At 40.1% G+C, this 13,539-nt stretch overlaps 1 protein-coding gene across 1 annotated transcript in view; it reads left to right on the forward strand.

The window, feature by feature from the left end:
• The window catches only part of LOC129863558 (CMP-N-acetylneuraminate-beta-galactosamide-alpha-2,3-sialyltransferase 1-like), a 37,472-nt gene that overhangs the window by 3,733 nt on the left and 20,200 nt on the right, over positions 1 to 13,539 (forward strand). The window lies entirely within an intron of this gene.

Below are 13,539 nucleotides of genomic sequence, written 5' to 3' on the forward strand. Positions count from 1 at the left end.
CAATAGCTACATTTTTTAAAGGGGTATGCATCAGGGCCTGTATTCACAGCCCATCTCAGGGGTATTAATCTAGACCAGGGGTCTTTAACATTTTCTAGCATGAGAGCTACTTCAACGTGTTGTGAGCTAGATTTCAAATAGGCACATTCTTCTCTGCTTCCCTTGGTCCTTAAGTGTACAAGACAGTAGTGCACTGTTTTCTGTCATTATACCTGCTAAAATAACGGTTAAAAAACAACTTTAAGGGGGGTACTATAACATTGTGATTATTTTCCCCAAAATTATGTTTTTATATTTGCCAAATTGTTTTCTCAGTTATTTTTCCTGGTATTAGAGTTGTTTTTCACTGTAAACATTACAATTGTTAATAGAGAAACAACGAAATGTGATGTTTTGAGTCCATGTCAATGCTTAAATCACATCGGAAGACCATTTTTTTTTTTTAGGCCTGGAAGAAAACAAAACGCATTTAGATTTCACTGTAATTCCCCTTTGATTGCACTTCTAGTAGGTGAGGAATTTGCCATCCAATGTGCAGGTCTAGTGATGGTTCTGTACTGCTGTTGCTCATTTCTTGGCAAAGTTTGCAAATAACAAATAATAGATCCAGATGATAACTTACTCATTATATACTTCTGCCAGGTAAGACAACTTTGCAGTTAACATTTACTTGACAAGGTTTTGGGAAAGTATTTATTTCAACCCACAAGATGGTTATCACATAAACTGGCTACACATGGAGTGATGGACAAAGACTAGCACCACACAAACAGACACAGGCAACATTGCTTGAAATTACTTGGCATACATTGTGTTAGGTTTGGCTTTCTAAGCCTATAGTGGCTAACCAGGGGTGGGATAATGTCATTTTTTTGTTGATTAGATAGCTGGTAGGTGGGAGCTTGCTGTGTCTGATACTTGTGATAATTGCAAGTACTTTCAGAATTGTTTAGTGAGGTACTCATAGGTGGGCTGTGAGCTACTGTACTGGTAACTTGCGATGACCTGTTGGACAGTGGCAGTCGGTGCCGTTTCAGATGACGGAGGACTATTTTGTTTTTATGAGCATGGCCTTATTTCTACTACAGCATATTGGATGACTGTCATTCATATTCCATTCACCCGGCTCAATGTAACATCGATAGGTTTAGGCTACTACATGATACTGTCATGTTCCCTGTTCCCATCATGAGGTTACTACAACCTGGCCTATGAATGAACGTTTACAACGTAGGTGCAAAGGTCCAGAGAAATTTGAGTAATCAAGCTGACAGACATTGAAACATTCAATACCGCCTTGCACACTCTTGCCTGCATCTAGCTGATATAGGGTGCAATCTACAGTTCCAAACAAGAGTTTCTATTGGACAAATTCAGGTATTTTTATCTCCATTTCGCTCCGTTTGCTATCGTTTAATAAACGTTTTTCAACAGAATCGGCAGAATGAATACACCCCTGATCACCACAAACACATTTTACTTTCATAGCAGCCACATACAAACACCATGATCATTTGCACGTTGTATAATTCCTTATATTTTTTATTGTTTCACAATTTTTTGACTCAGGCGCCTCTGTCCATTGTAATCTTGTTTATAATCAGAAATTCAATTGAGATCCTAGATCATCACTCCAACTGAGATGCTTCATACAAAAGGACCCAGATCTCAAATTACCCAGCCATGGGACCTACCCTTATTGTGTAGCATTTCCCTGGGTGAAGCATAGAGGGCGCTACATTCCAGGAAGTGAGTGGCTTGTCTCGACTGAAGTACATCACCTTCGGTTAGGCCCAGTTGACTGAAAGTCGAAACTGCTAAGTCAATTTATGGTTGCACAAGTCAGACGGCACATTCAAACTATTATCTCCGTCATGTTTTGATGCTTTGTGTATGTAAACCAATAAATAAAGGCCCTTTTGATCCCTTCTAGGTATTAGACAACATTACATGATTATAAATCATGTTGTTCAAATGTTCATAGATGACCAGCAGGGTCAAATAATTGAGAAATGTTGTGACTAAACTAAACAAAACAAAATAAGTGTCAGAGGAAGGCCCCAAAAATTAGCCTCGTTATTGTTATGCAATTATAAAAAAAAAAAATCTCACCAGTTTATTTAGTAAATATTTTCTTCACTCTATTTCTTGAACTGCATGTTGGTTAAGGGCTTGAAAGTAAGCATTTTACGGTAAGGTTTTTGGCGCATTTGACAAATACAATTTGATGTGATTTGAATATCTAATAATGAAAGAGAAGGTGGAAAAAAGGTCGTTGTCCATCAATAATGATACAGTGCATTCGTAAAGTATTCAGACCCCTTGACTTTTTCCACATTTTGTTACGTTACAGCCTTATTCTAAAATAGATGAAATCGTTTTTGTCCCTCATCAATCTACACACAATACCCCCTAAAACTAAAAACCTGTTTTCGCTTTGTCATTATGGGTTATTGTGTATAGATAGAATAAGGCTGTAACGTAACAAAATTGGGAAAAAGTCAAATGGGACTGAATACTTTCCAAATGCACTGTACCACCAGGTATAGACAACCTAGATGGGAAACTATGAGAATGGTAGCAGACTGTATTGCCACCCCTATTTGCCATGTCTTTAAAAAAAACCTAAAGTAGCTTATGTCCACAGGCGTGGAAGAAAGCTCAAATAATTCCACTACCCAAAAAATAGTAAAGCACCCTTTGCTGGCTCTAACAGCTGCCCAATTATTTTTCTGCCTGTTCTTAGTAAACTGATGGAGAGAATTGTCTTTTAACAAATATAATGATGTTTTTTAAAGAACAAGTTAATTATTCACTCTCAGCATGCGTATAGGGAAGGGTGCTCAACTTGTACTGCATTGACTGATGCACGGACTGATGATTGGCTAAAATAAATGAATAACAAGATGATAGCTGGAGCTGTAATTGTTAGATTTCAGTGCAGCCTTTGACGTTATTGATCATAATTTGTTATTTCAAAAAACTCACTTGTTATGGCTTTACATCACCTGACATCACATGATTGCAGAGTTATTTATCCAATAGAACTCAGAGAGTATTGTTCAATGGAAGCTTCTCTAACATCATATATGTACAGTGCGGTATCCCCCAGGGCAGTTTCCTCTTCTCTATTTTGACAAATTATTTGCTATTTGTCTTACAAGAAGCTAAAATTACTGTATATTATATAGAAGAAAAAAAATGACTATAGAGTGTGCTGATGATTGCACACTCTACACATCAGCACCTACAGCCAGTGAGCTCACTGAGACTCTTAGCAAGGAGTTACAGTCAGTGTCAGAATGGGTAATTAACAATAAACTGGTCTTGAACACATCTAAAACCGAGAGCATTGTATTTAGGTCAAAGCAGCGGTCTCCAACCTTTTCTAGTATGAGAGCTAGGCAGCATCAAATTACGCAAAATGCATCATACGGGGATGATTTATGTATTTTGAAAGTTACATAACTTGAAAACGTAATTGCTGACAAGCAAAACATTTTGGGACTACGTCAATAAAGGACTAATGAAACAAATACAAAAAGATAGTTTTTGGGTGAAGTTGTCCTTTAAGTAAAAGTACTACTACTACTAAAGTAGTTTTGTGGGGTATCTGTACTTCACTTTATTATTTATATTTTTGACAACTTTTATTTTTACTCCACTACATTCCTAAAGAAAATATGTACTTTTTCACACATACATTTTCCCTGACACTAAAAAGTACTCATTACATTTCGAATGCTCAAGCAGGACGGAATTATGGTCCAATTCACGCACCTATCAATAATAATGCGTTGTCATTCCTACTGCCTCTGATCTGGCAGACTCACCTAACACAAATACTGTGTTTGTAAATTATGTCTGAGTGTGCCCCTAGCTGTCCGTAAAAAAAAGTAATAATAATAATCATTGTGCCGTCATGTTTGCTTAATATAAGGAATTTGATGTATAGCATTTACTTTGACTTTTGACTTTTACTCAAGTATGACAATTGAGTACTTTTTCCACCACCCCTCTGGTCCGGACCCTGTTGTGTCAATAATGGTCTGAAAGCCTGGCTGGTTGTAGAGCTCGTATGATGTTACGATTCAAGTCTGGCTCTCAGCCTGTGACCTGTTGGTCACCTCATGGATGAGCTTAAAGGTCATTTCTGTTGATTTTCTGATTTAAATGGATATATTAAGTTCTGAATCAAAAACAAAGGTTCTGTAATATTAACAGTGAAATAAAGAATTTGGTGAATTTCATCTTATTTTTAGGGAAAATTGTGAGCGACTTGAAAAAGTGCAAGAGTGCCAATATTTGTATTTTTGCAATCTATTTTTAACTGTGCTGTTTCACAAAGGCTCTGAACCAATATACATTTTACGGAGAGTATATTTTATATTAGTTATCATGTTGTTTTTAGTCACACCCTTCAGCTCCACTCAACCCCTCCCATCTATCTCTTAACACCATCCAGTTTTGATTTCTATTTGCCATATATTTTTCAACTGTGCTGTTTCACAAAAGTTCTGAACCTTTCTATTCTCAAGATCAGTTTTTTTGCTAAAAGTATTATTATATTAGCGATCGATTGACAATGACTTTTCAAATCACCAAGCAGTGCTATTTGCAGAGTTAGCTCCAGGTAAATGTTGCAATTCTTCAGCAATTCCTGAACCTGCGTCCAAAAACAAGCTATACTGTATATGGACAGTACCAAAGCAAATTATCTAATGATTCTGGTTCTTCGCAGCAACATCTGCAGAGCTGGGATGGTTGTATCCACCATATATATATCATTATATTGCTTGCAAGATATTTGTATAATCATTTAAATAGAACAATTTTGAATCCGGGGTCGTTTTGTGTATTAGTTCGCTGGCAACAGCCCTCTTCAACTTCAGGATGGTGAGGAAAATCGGCTTTGCCCCTAAGACCCTCATTAACCTCTACAGATGCACTATTGAGAGTATCCTGCCGGGCTGTATCACCGACTGGTATGGCCATTGCACCGTCTGCAATGGTCGTACCACCCTCAGGGCTCTCCTGAGGGTGGTGCGCTCAGTCCAGCGCATCACCGCGAGCACACTTCCTGCCCTCCAGGATATCTACAGCACCTGGTGTCACAGGAAGGCCAAGAAGATCATCAAGGACCTCAGCCACCTGAACAACGGCCTGTTCACCCCACTATTATCTAGAAGGCGAAGACAGTAGGTGCATCAAAGCTGGGACCGAGAGACTGAAAAACAGCTTCTATCTCCAGGCCAACAGACTGTTAAATAGTCACCACTACAAGGTCTCCGCCCAGTACCCTGCACTGAACTTAATCACTGTTACAAGCTGGCTACCACCCAATACTCTACCCTGCACCTTGCACCTTAGAGACTGCTGGTCACTACGCACTTCATATGTATATACTGTATTCTAGTCAAGGCTCATCCTATATAACTACGGCTGTACACACATTTCCTATTCATATACTGTCCACACTGTCTATACACACACCATTATATACATATACACTGTGGACAAAACATTAGGAACACCTTCCTAATATTGAGTTGCACCACTTTTTGCCCTCAGAACAGCCTCAAATCCATGACATAGACTGACTAGGTGAATTCAGGTGAAAGCTATTGTCCCTTATTGATGTCACTTGTTAAATCTACTTCAATCAGTGTAGATGAAGGGGAGGAGACAGGTTAAAGAAGGATTTATACGCCTTGAGACATGGATTGTGTATGTGTGCCATTCAGAGGGGGAAAGGAGGGGGTATGAATGAGGCAATTGGGCAAGACAAAATATTTAAGTGTCTTTGAAAGGGATATGGTAATAGGTGCCAGGCGCACCGGTTTGTGTCAGAACTGCAGCATTGCTGGGTTTTTCACGCTCAACAGTTTCCCCAAAGCGTTGCAGTTCTTGACACAAACCGGTGCGCCTGGCACCTACTACCATACAGTATGCCTTTCAAAGACACTTCAATCTTTTGTCTTGCCCAATTGGCTCATTCATCCCCCCCTCCTTTCCCCTGCAACTATTCCCCTGGTCATAGTGTTAATAAGAATGTCTCAGTCAAATAAGTGTTAAATAAAAAGTATCAAGCTGCTGGGTTTTTCACTCTCAACAGTTTCCCGTTTGTATCGAGAATGGTCCCCCACCCAAAGGACATCCAGCCAACTTGAGACAACTGGGGGAAGCATTGGTGTCAACATGGGCCAGCATGTGGGATTTTCACCCTCAAGAGTTTCCCGTGTGTATCAAGAATGGTCCATCACCCAAAGAACATCCAGCCAAAAATGGGTAATTGATGAAAGAGGACAAAGAAAGCTGACACAAATTGTGCAGAGCAACAGATGGGCTACAGTTAGTCAACTGACAGTCCAGTACAACATTGGTGTCCAAAGACCCATAAAGGAATGCACAACTCGTCGTATCTTGACACAAATGGGGTATGACAGCCGACGACCCTACAGATCATCACTTCTTTCAGCAAAAAACAAGACACTGTGGTTACATTGGCCTTGGAACTAAAACACTGGACACTGGAGAATTGGAAAAACATTGCCTGGTCTGAAGAATCCCGGTTCCTGCTGTTTTACGACGATGGGAGGACTAGGGTATGGAGAAAACCACATGAGTACGTGTATCTATCATGCCGCATGCCAACATTGCAGGCTGGTGCTGGTGATGTGTGGGTGTGTTTTCATGGCACACATTGGGCCCCTTGATAAAAGTGGAGCAATGTTTGAATGCCACAATATATCTGAACATCATTGCCAATCAGGTGCATCCCTTCATGGCAGCAGTGATCCCATATGCAAATGTATTTTTTCAGCAGGATAATGCCCCATGCCACAAAGCTAGGATTGTCCAGGAATTGTTCCACAATCATGACAGTGAATTTAGCTTACTGCAGTGGCCTGCCCAGTCACCAGATATTGAGCATCTGTTAGAGGAGATGGAACGAGATATTCGGAGTAGAGATCCACAACCAGCCAACTTGACACAACTGTGGGAAGCATTGGAGTCAAAATGGGCCAGCATCTCTGTGGAACATGAAACCAAAAAGAGTTCTACCTAGAAACAAAAATGATTCTACCTGGAACCAAAAAGGGGTCTCCTATGGGGACAGCCAAACAACCCTTTTTTTCTAAGAGTGTACAGTTCCTTCAGAAAGTATTCATACCCCTTGACTTATTCCACATTTAGTTGTGTTACAGCCTGAATTCAAAATAGATTAAATGTAAAAAAAAAATGCTCACCCATCTACACACAATACCCTATAATGACAATGTGAAAACATGTTTTTAGAAATAGGCAAATTGATTGAAAACGAAATACAGAAATATCTAATTTACATAACTAGTCACATCCCCTACAAGTCAAGCTAGCCACAATGGTATCTTCAACCTAGCCTAGCTTTTAGCTAGCTAGCTGCACTGCAGTAGAACTAACTTGACTTGCTATAAAGTTAGAGAAACAAGTTGAGGAAAAAGTAAATAAAAAATATCTGACGATAGACAGGCTCTCCTCCATCTTGCGTTACAAACACACTTGTCCGTTCAGTAGCAGGGAAAGATGTAAACAGCTTTGCACACCTGGATTGTACAATGTTGGTACATTATTATTAAAAAAATTCTTAACTCTGTCAAATTGGTTGTTGATCATTGCTAGACAGCCATTTTCATGTCTTGTCGTAGATTTTCAAGACGATTTAAGTCAAACCTGCAACTAGGCCACTCAGGAACATTCAATGTCGTCTTAGTAAGCAACTCCAGTGTATATTTTGCCTTGTGTTTTTTTTCTCTTGCTGAAAGGTGAATTCATTTCCCAGTGTCTGGTGGAAAGCAGACTGAACCAGGTTTTCCTCTAGGATTTTGCCTGTGCTTAGCTTTATTCCATTTATTTTTATACTAAAAAACTCCCTAGTCCGATGACAAGCATACCCATAACATGATGCAGCCACCACCAACCTTTTACTGCTGCTTTCGCAACAGTTAATAAAATACCCCTCAAAATTACCATGCTTGAAAATACTGGTACTGTGATGTGTTAGATTTGCCCCAAACGTAACGCTTTGTATTCAGGACATACAGTTTTTTGCTGTTTTACTTTAGTGCCTTATTGAAAACAGGATGCATGTTTTGGAATATTTCTTTATTCTGTACAGGCTTCCTTCTTTTCACTCTGTCACTGAGGTTAGTATTGTGGAGTAACTACAATGATGATCCATCCTCAGTTTTCTCCTATCACAGCGATTAAACTCTGTAACTCTTTTAAAGTCACCATTGGCCTCATGGTAAAATCCCTAAGCGGTTTCCTTCCTCTCCGGCAACTGAGTTAGGAAGGACTCCTGTATCTTTGTAGCAACTGGGTGTATTGATACACCATCCGAAGTGTAATTAATAACTTCACCATGCTCAACGGGATATTCAATGCCCACCAATAAATACCCATTTATGTTAGGCATTGGAAAACCTCCCTGGTCTTTGACCTTACAGATAACTGTATGTGTGTCATTCCAAAATCATGTTGAACACTATTATTGCACAATTGATGTGGAATTATATGGAATTATGTATTTTTACAAATGAATAAAAGCTGAAATGTCTTCAGTCAATAAGTTTTCAACCCCTTTGTTATGGCAAGCCTAAATAAGTTCAGAAGTATAAAACATCAGAATTCTACTGTGAAAATAAATAAATATATAATTCCACTGTGACATTATGGGGTATTGTGTGTATGCCACTGACACAAAATCTCAATTTAAGCCATTTTCAATTCAGGCTGGAACATAACATGTGGAAAAAGTCAAGGGGTGTGAATACTTCCAGAAATAACCAATAAAATGGGATTTGAACAGTCCATTATTTCTTCTGGAACCATTCCTGGGTGCTTTTGGATGTGTGTCATAAGTCATTGTCCTGCTGGATGACCTACAACCTTCAAAGGAGAGCAACTTCAAAGAAATAAACACCTTCCCTACAATCAAACATAGGGGAGGTTTGTTAATGCTGTGGAATTGCTTTGCTACTTGGGACCTTGAACATGTGCAAGACATCATAAAGTTGGGCCGATTACCAAGGTGTTTTGGAGTGCAATGATCAACCCAGTATCTAAAAACGGTATTTCTGTTGAAAGTTGTGGGTCTTCTATCAGGACAACGTGTTGTTGTATTCAGCCTGCATTCTTTGGCTTGCTAACTCTCCTGGGTGGCGCAGCGGTCTAAGGCACTGCTTCTCAGTGCTAGAGGTGTCACTATAGACCCTGGTTTGATCCCGGGCTGTATCACAAGTGGCTGTGATCGGTAGTCCCATAGGGCAGTACACAATTGGCCCAGCGTTGTCCGGGTTAGGTGAAGGTTTGGCCGGGGTAGGGGAAGGTTTGGCCAGGGTAGGGGAAGGTTTGGCCTGGGAAGGCTGTCATTGTAAAATAAGAATTTGTTGCCTAGTTAGATAAATACAAATAAAACTGTGCCTGCACTGCCTGTCGTTGTGTTTCTTGGTCCTGATCCTAGTGTGTTTCTTGGTCCTGTTCCCAATGTGTTTCTTGGTCCTGTTCCCAGTGTGTTTCTTGTTTATCCATGTTTTCTTTTTTTGCTGATTTTGTAATTCTGCCTTAACTGCAATTGATTCTTTAAAATTAAATAAAAAAAAATACACAAGTGTTACTCCCTGACCTTAGAGAACCGTTTTATTTCTCTATTTGGTTTGGTCAGGGTGTGATGTGGGGTGGGCATTCTATGTTTTGTTTTCTAGGTTTTTGTATTTCTATGTTTTGGCCGGGTATGGTTCTCAATCAGGGACAGCTGTCTACCGTTGTCTCTGATTGAGAATCATACTTAGGCAGCCTTTTTTCCCATGTGGGTAATTACTATTTTTGCGTGTTTGTGTGCACCTCGGTTGCGTCACGTTCTTTGCTGTTTACCTGTTTGTTTTGTTGGTTAAGTTTTTCACTCCGATTAAACGATGTGGAACTACATGCACGCTGCGCCTTGGTTGTTTTATGGCAGGGAGTTTACAGTGATATACAGTATTCTGTAGGCCATATAGAACTGTGTAGCCTACCTTTATGTCCTAATTTAGAACCCTGGTGTGTTGATCAGCATTGTAGATACTGTAAGTGGTTTAGAAACTCCCCAAGAAGCTAGAGGAGCCTCCTAGTGGTGTATGTTTTAGTGCATATTCCGAGGTTTAAGATAATAGGCTACACACACACACACACACACACACACACACACACACACACACACACACACACACACACACACACACACACACACACACACACACACACACACACACACACACACACACACACGTTTATGATACCTTGTCTCCTAATAAGGTCTGCTTATATAGCAGGTTTTAATGACATCTTATTGCAGTACATAATTAAAATGTCAGTTAAACTTTATTACATTATGCAATACTGTATAATATAAACCATTAAAATAAACTTGGTTTTAAGATTACAATGCCCATGTACTGATGGCAGCTAAATAAATATCCTAGTGTAAATCAGTGGCAATCGGTGACATTTAAGATAAGAGGGGATGTTTATTTTTTTGTGTGAGCATGGCCTTATTTCCATTACAGCATAATGGATGACTGTCATTCATATTCCATTCACCCAGTTCAATGTAACATTGATAGGTTTAGGCTACTACATGATACTCTACTTTTCCCTGTTCCCATCATGAGGCAGCTACAACCTAGCCTATGAATGAACGTTTACAAATTAGTTGCATAGGTCAAGCTTCCCGCAATAAGTTGGGTGAATTTTGGCCCATTCCTCCTGACAGAGCTGGTGTAATTGAGTCAGGTTTGTAGGCCTCCTTGCTCGCACACACTTTTTCAGTTCTGCCCACACATTTTCTATGGGATTGAGGACAGGGCTTTGTGACGGCCACTCCAATACCTTGACTTTGTTGTCCTTAAGCCATTTTGCCACAACTTTGGAAGTATGCTTGGGGTCATTGTCCATTTGGAAGACCCATTTGCGACCAAGCTTTAACTTCCTGACTGATGTCTTTAGATGTTACTTCAATATATCCACATAATTTTCCTGCCTCATGATGCCATCTATTTCGTGAAGTGCACCAATTCCTCCTGCAGCAAAGCACCCCCACAACATGATGCTGCCACCCCCGTGCTTCACGGTTGGGATGGTGTTCTTCGGCTTGCAAGCCTCCCCCTTTTTACTCCAAACATAATGATGGTCATTATGGCCAAACAGTTCTATTTTTGTTTCATTAGACCAGAGGACATTTCTCCAAATAGTACGATCTTTGTCCCCATGTGCAGTTGCAAACCGTAGTCTGACTTTCTTTTGGCGGTTTTGGAGCAGTGGTTTCTTCCTTGCTGAGCAGCCTTTCAAGTTATGTTGATATAGGACTCGTTTTACTGTGGATATAGATACTTTTGTACCTGTTTCCTGCAGCATCTTCACAAGGTCCTTTGCTGTTGTTCTGAGATTGATTTGCACTTTTTGTACCAAAGTACGTTAATCTCTAGGAGACAGTACGTGTCTCCTTCCTGAGCGGCATGACGGCTGCGTGGTCCCATGGTGTTTATACTTGAGTACTATTGTTTGTACAGATGAACGTGGTACCTTGAGCTGTTTGGATATTGCTCCAAGGATGAACCAGACTTGTGGAGGTCTACACTTTTTTTTCTGAGGTCTTGGCTGATTTCTTTTGATTTTCCCATGATGTCAAGCAAAGAGAAACTGAGTTTGAAAGTAGGCCTTGAAATACATCCACAGGTAAATCTCCAATTGACTCAAACGATGTCAATTAGCCTATCAGAAGCTTCTAAAGCCATGACATAAATTTCTGACATTTTCCAAGCTGTTTAAAGGCACAGTCAACTTAGTGTATGTAAACTTCTGACCCACTGGAATTGTGATACAGTGAATTATAAGTGAAATAATCTGTCGTAAACAATTATTGGAAAATTACTTGTGTCATGCAAAAAGTAGATGTCCTAACCGACTTGCCAAAACTATAGTTTGTTTACAAGAAATTTGTGGAGTGGTTGAAAAACAAGTTTTAATGACTCCAACCTAAGTGTATGTAAACTTCCGACTTCAACTGTAGCTCTCTCTCCTCTCGATTCTCCTTCATTTTTGTAGAAATGTATTTGTTCAAAACTGTTCAACTATTGTCTTTCTCTTTCTCTGAGTCAACTACTCACCACATTTTATGCAGTGCTAGCTAGCTGTAGCTTAAGCTTTCAGCACTAGATTCATTCTCGGATCCTTTGATTGGCTGGGCAACATGTCAGTTCATGTTCTAAGAGCTCAGATAGGTTGGAGGATGCCCTCCAGAAGTTGTCATAATTACTTTGTAAGTCTATAGAAGGGGGTGAGAACCACGAACCTCCTAGGTTTTGTATTGAAGTCAATGTACCCAGAAGAGGATAGAAACTAGCTGTCCTCCGGCTACACCATCGTGCTACCCTACAGAGTCTTCTGAGGAGCCTCCAAATATCATCAGTATTCCTGCTTAGCCTTGTCAATTCTGCCTTGTTTAATCCCTGGAGGAATAGTGAGAGGGAATACAGGGAGACAGCAAGGTTTACTATTCCAAAGTATAATGAAATAAATTGCATTCTACCAGCGCCTCCTCATTTCTGTATTTTGGGTCATGGCCATGGGTGAGTCACTGAGTATACTACACATTAAGAACACCTGCACTTTCCATAACATAGACTGACCCGGTGAATCCTGGTGAAAACTATGGCCCCTTATTGATGTCACTTGTTAAATCCACTTTAGTCAGTGTAGATGAAAGGGAGGAGACAGGTTACAGACAGATTTTTAAGCCTTTAGACAATTGAATGGGCACCGGAGGTACGGTAGTAGGTGCGAGGCGCACCGGTTTGAGTGTGTAAAGAACTGCAACGCTGCTGGGGTTTTCCACGCTCAACAGTTTCATGTGTGTCTCAAGAATGGTCTACCACCCAAAGGACATCCAGCCAACTTGACACAACTGTGGGATACATTGGAATCAACATGGGCCAGCATCCCTGTGAAACGCTTACGACAACTTGTAGAGTCCATGCCCCAATGAATTGTGGCTGTTCTGCAAGTGTTTGGTATACACAGTGTACATTTGGTCAGTTAATAGTACATAACATAACATAACATACTTAACTGAAAATACACTTAACTTAATACCCAATAATACTTAATATACACACCTTGTTGCTGCTTATGACTCATTCAGGGAAGTGGACTGGAGATAGGGGATTGCTGTCACATTTCTCATCCATTTACTCCTGAACTTCAATGAACTTTCGCTCTGCCAGTGGTAACTGTTGCCGTGCTTCTGACTCCATTTACAACTTGCCAGACTAGGCAGGGTTAGAGGCAGACTAGGCAGGGTTAGAGAAGTGCAACATCTACTTTGTCTGCAGGTAAGTGTGTATATAGTTAAAATAACTACTCGTGGACGATTGTAATTTTTTGTCTTGTACCTTTTCACTTTCATGTATGTTCTGTGTTTTGTTGACTTTCTTGCTGACATCTGTAATGGTGTGTTGTCTT

This window comes from Salvelinus fontinalis, chromosome 10 (genome assembly GCF_029448725.1).
Source record: "Salvelinus fontinalis isolate EN_2023a chromosome 10, ASM2944872v1, whole genome shotgun sequence".
Taxonomy (NCBI): Eukaryota; Metazoa; Chordata; class Actinopteri; order Salmoniformes; family Salmonidae; genus Salvelinus; species Salvelinus fontinalis.